This window comes from Ipomoea triloba, chromosome 8, assembly GCF_003576645.1.
Source record: "Ipomoea triloba cultivar NCNSP0323 chromosome 8, ASM357664v1".
NCBI classification, from domain to species: domain Eukaryota; kingdom Viridiplantae; phylum Streptophyta; class Magnoliopsida; order Solanales; family Convolvulaceae; genus Ipomoea; species Ipomoea triloba.
In genome coordinates, this window is record NC_044923.1 from 20,472,932 (window position 1) to 20,478,949 (window position 6,018).

The following is a 6,018-nucleotide window of genomic DNA, read 5'->3' on the forward strand; positions in this document are numbered from 1 at the left end:
CCAGCTAGTGTAAACACATAGCCACTCGTGGACTTAGAGTCCTTAATATCCGATATCCAGTTAGCGTCGCTATACCCTTCAAGTATAGCAGGATATCTGGTATAGTGCAGTCCAAAGTCACGAGTATACTTGAGGTATTTCATAACCTTTACTATTGCCTTCTAGTGCATATCACCAGAGTTACTCGTATATCTACTGAGTTTACTAATCGCAATGGCAATATCCGGTCTAGTACAGCTCATAAGATACATCAAACTACCAATAACCCGAGCATATTCTATTTGAGAAATACCCTCTCCATGATTCTTGGTTAGATGGACGTTTGTATCAAACGATGTTCTAGCCAATTGATCATCATCCTTATTGAATTTTTCAAGGATTTTGTCAATATAATGAGATTGAGTCAACACAAGACTGTCAGGTCTTCTAACGATTTTAATCCCGAGGATTAAATCAGCCAAACCCATATCTTTCATGTAAAATCTTGCATTTAACATGTTTTTGGTGGATTTGATCATCCGATCATTACTACCGGCGATGAGTATATCATCTACGTATAAACAAAGAATGACATACCCGTCTACCATTTTCTTAACGTAGACACACTTGTCACTTTCGTTTATTTTAAAACCATTGGTTAACATCGCATGGTCAAACTTCTCGTGCCATTGCTTAGGCGCTTGTTTTAACCCATATAACGATTTAACCAACTGACAGACTTTCCTTTCTTGGCCCGGAACAACGAACCCTTCGGGCAGTTCCATATAGATTTCTTCACCTAACTCGCCATTTAAGAAAGTTATTTTCACGTCCATTTGATGAACTTCCAAATTTCGCAACGCGGCTATGACAAGTATCAATCGAATGGAGTTTATTCTCGTTACCGGAAAATACGTGTCGAAGTAATCAAGGCCCTCGCGTTGCCTGTAACCCTTGATTACAAGCCTAGCCTTATATTTCTCTATGGAACTGTCCGATTTCATCTTCCTTTTAAAGACCCACTTGAATCCTAAGGGTTTACTACCCGGAAGAAGATCAACAAGTTCCCAAGTGTGATTCTACAAAATAGAATCCACTTCACTTTTAATAGCCTCTTTCCACATTGGTCCTTCTGTAGAAGTCACAGCTTCCACATACGTTCGAGGCTCATTTTCTATCAAACAAGATAAAAAATCCAGTTCATTTTCTAATAAACAAGTTAGAGTACCTGAATCATACTCTGACAAGTAAGTTAGAAAATCTGGGCCAAATGATTTTTCAACTTTTGCCCGCTTACTGCGTCTAGGCTCGAACTCGGGTTCTTTCTCATATTCTCCACAATCATTATCCATAGCTTTGTCAAACGTTCGTTTTGACGTACTCGGTCCCTCACTAGACCTACAAGGAAATACATTCTCAAAGAAGGATGCATTCCTTGATTCTATTATCGTGTTCATATGTACGTCCGGATTATGGGACTCGTGTACTAAGAACCGATAAGCACTACTGTTATGTGCATAGCCGATAAAGATACAATCCACGGTCTTTAAACCTATCTTTATTTTCTTAGGTGTTGGTACCAAAACCTTGGCAAGACAGCCCCACACGTTGAGGTATTGGTAGGAAGGCTTCATACCATTCCACAGCTCATAAGAAGTCTTATCGAGCTTCTTGCGGGGTACCTTATTTTAAAGGTAATTACTTGTCAAAATCGCCTCACCCCACATATTTTGAGGTAGGGCTGAACTTATAAGCATCGCATTCATCATGTCTTTCAATGTACGATTCTTTCGTTCGGCAACACCGTTCGATTGAGGTCAGTAAGGTGACGTACACTCATGTATAATTCCTACACTTGCACAGAAGTCACCAATAAGTGCTTCATACTGACCACCTCGATCGCTTCTAACCTTCTTAATTTTCTGATTAAGTTGGTTTTGAACTTCATTCTTATAAAGAATGAATTTTTCCAAGGCTTCGTCTTTGCTCTTTAGCAAATACACATAGCAATAACGTGTGCTATCGTCGATAAAAGTGATAAAATATTTATTACCACCTCTCGTTTGAATCGATCTAAAATCGCACAAATCACTATGGATTAATTCAAGTGGTTCAGTTTCCCTTTCAACTGATTTGAAAGGTGTTTTAGTTAGTTTTGCTTCAACACAAATTTCACACTTATTATTTGTGTTTATTTGAAACGTAGGAATATGGTTCATGCTAATTAATATACGCATAGAATTAAAATTAACATGACCTAGTCTACCATGCCACAAATTGAAAGACTCAAGCAAATAAACTGAATTGATTTTGCTTTGATTGATGATAACAGGCATTACACTAAGCTTAAACAGCCCATCAGTTACATAACCTTTACCAACAAACATTCCTAGTTTAAACAAAACTACTTTATCTGACTCGAACACCATCTTAAAGCCATGCTTATTCAACAACGAGCGAGATACCAAATTCTTCCTCAGCTCTGGAACATACAGCACGTTCTTCAACGTCAGTTCCTTCCCAGAAGTCATCTTCAGAACCACCTTGCCCACGCCTTCCACAGCAGACTGAGAAGAGTTACCCATCCAGACCTTCTCGCCCTCAACGGTCTCAAAGGTGCTGAACATCTCTCGGTTGCAACACAAATGCCTTGTTGCACCAGTGTCAATGAACCACTCGCGCTGGTTTGAAACCACGAGGTTCACCTCGGTCAGCATGGCCGAAAGGCTAATCTCGGCCTCCTCTTTCTGACTGCTTTCTCCAACAACGTTGGCTTCAGAACTCTTGTTCTTCTTCCTTGGAGCCTTGCACTCAGAAGACTTGTGGCCAGGTTTGCCACAATTGTAGCACTTACCATGGAACTTGGCCTTGGTAATGTTAGGAACATAATGTAATAGGTTTTGATGATACCAAAATGTATTTCAGAATCCCCTAAGTCTCGAAAGATAGGAAATTCTTGTAAGTTCGACAAGTAAACTAAAAGCGAAAATACAACCGGGTAACTTGAGCTCAACTCGGAAAATATTTAAGCTTAAGGTAAACTTGATTGAACATTTTAGAAGTTTTCGTGTTGTAAGCTTATAGTTAGATCAGAAGAAGGCACGAGACTACACTGGAGGAATAAGGGTCTGCGAGACATCAACTAAGTCTCGAGACATAAGCAAAGTTCGAGAGATAGAGTCTCCCGAGACATCAATACAGTTCGAGACATGGATTCGAGACATAAGCAGAGTTCGAGAGATAGGATCTCTCGATACAACGATCCAGTTCGAGACATAAGCAGAGTTCGAGAGACAGATCTCTCGATACATGGGATCGAGACATCAAGTGGTCGAGACATCAACATTGGTCTCGATGAACTGGTACTTCTCCAAGGGGCTGAATGGCAGTCAACATGCATGGATAAAATAATCTAAGTTTGGAGAAGAAGAATATCATGGAGATAAAATATTAAGGAGGTGCCGAAAGAATATTATGGGAACTACCGGAAGTGGATGCCACATCAGAATTCCACGACAAACGGATAGAAGGTGCACCAATCCAAGGTCGGTCTTATTCCCTAAAACGAGGATCAATGGGAATATAAAAAGAGTAACTTTTTCCAAAAGTAGCAAGTGGAGCATGGACTCAAGAAAGTGAATTATGGAATATTCACTACAAGACAAAAGGTTCAAGTTACAAGACCACCACTCCATGAAAAATGCTGAAAATATGCAAGTCCCATACTCAGCATGGGAGACAGATTTCAAACGGAATAATTTTCCCTCCAACGGAATTATTCCTCAACTCTCATATAAAAAGGACGTGAAGACACAAATTCAAGAAGAGGTTGGTTCGTTCGAAATTCTTAAGAGGTGTCTGATTGAAACGTTCAAAAGTGCAAGTGCTCAATTTGGAATATCATCCTGATATTCAAAACAGCGAGAAAAACACATCTTAGTGTTTGAGAGAGTTACAAAGCTTAAACTGCTATACATCTAGAAGGTAACAGAAGCTGCTCTACATCGAAGTTGATTCAATGATAGCTTTTGGTCAGATTGGAGCTTGTTACACTCAACTGTGACAACCAAAGGTCCTTGCTTTGGATTAAGCAAGAAGAGGCGGAGTAACCTGGCAGCTGTCTAGTGAAGATCCTGAGGCTTGAGGCGGGCTTGGTGATCAAAGCTCAAGTGCTCGAGAGGTGGAGTAACTGGAAGCGGGGAGAAAAACCTGAGGAGAGGCGGAGTAACCTGGGAGCTGTCTTGTGAAGATCCTGAGGCTTGAGGCGGGCTTGGTGATCAAAGCTCAAGTGCTCGATAGGTGGAGTAACAAGAAGCGGGGCGAAAAACCTGAGGCTTGAGGCGGGCTTCGTGATCAAAGCTCAAGCGCTCGATATTGTACTAAAAAGGGAAGTTTTAGTGCAATCCTTCCAGGGAGTTTCTGGAAGAAGAGTGGACGTAGGCGAGTTGGCCGAACCACTTAAAAATCTCTCTTGCATTTACTTACTGTTTTTATCTCTCGCTAACCTCTCGATTGCACTGCATATAAACGCACTTCTCGAACTAACTCAAACTCGTGCTAACTAAAAGGGGATAACATTTCCGCTGCGCATAAAACTTTGTCTTCACCTCGTGAGGTATCGAACCTAAACATCCTAAGTTCAATACACACGAGAGGTTGAAAAGATTTGCAAAATCTTATACAAGTCTATCCCCCCCCCCCTCTAGACTTGTACCCCATCCCCTTGGGACCAACAATTGGTATCAGAGCAAGTTCTCTGATCGATATAAACCTTTGTTTATATTGCCTAGAGATCCTTCTTTGAAAAATCCTTTAAAAGTTTTCAAAGCACGAGATAATTTTTCAAATATGGATAGCATGTTGTCGAGACATCTCCTTTTTGATTTTAGCAGGTTCGATGACTGGAAAACACGCATGCTTGCGTATCTATCAGCCCTCCATGATGAGATGGCCGAAGTTATAACATCTGGACCAGTCAAGATTTTAATGGTCAACACGGCTGCTGAACAAACCAAGGATACACCAAAGTATGTCCCCAAACCTAAGGAAGAGTGGACGAGTGACGATAGGAAGAGGAACAACCTTGACAACATTGCCAAGGACATCCTTTTCAGAGCCATAGACGAAACCATCTTCCCTAGAGTAAGGAAGTGCAATACAGCCAAAGAGGTATGAGACACTTTAATGTTGATTGGTGAAGGTGACGAACAGGAGAAGGAGAACAAGCTCACTGTGGCTATGAAGAAGTTCGAGGACTTCAAGATGAAGCCAGGAGAGAGCATCGACAGCATGGAATCTCGGTTCATGAAGCTGACAACCAAGATCAATGATCTCAATAAGGACATCCCACAGAAGGAACTAAACCTGAAGGTCCTACGAGGCCTAACCAAGGAGTGGGAGATGAAGGTGATCACAATGCGAGATCACAGAGATCTGAAGAATACCTCCACAAACCAACTCTTTCGAGACCTCAAAGCCTTCGAGTTTGAGATGTTCCCGAGAGATGAGGACGTAGTGGATCGACGAAACGTGGCACTTGTTGCTGATCAACCATCCACATCCTCAAGGTCAGACCCTAACCCAACTAATATGTTATCTGACGAACAGTTTGCTCTCTTCATGAGGAAATTCAGGAAATTCATGAGGAAGTCAACGGAGAGCAACACAAGTTCACCTTCCTCTTCAAGAAGGAACAATGAGAAACATTCATCCAGAAGGATAGAGGAGGAAAATCAGGGTCTTTGCTACAACTGCAGGACACCAGGACATTTCAAAGCCGAGTGCCCTTACCCTATGGTAAGCAAGTATCAAGGCCAAGAAGGCAGGGACTCCAGGAGAAAGGAGGAATCCAAAGAGAAGCCAGCACAAAGTGGCTTCAAGGGAGATTCAAAGAAACATCTGCGCAGAAAGGCGCTTGTTGCTGAGGAACTCGAGAGAGCAATCGAGGAGTCCGAGACGTCGAGCTCCAGTGAAGGCAGCAGCAGCTCAGAAGATGAGAGGGGACTCATCTGCTTATACACCGAGGAAGAAGAGGATCAA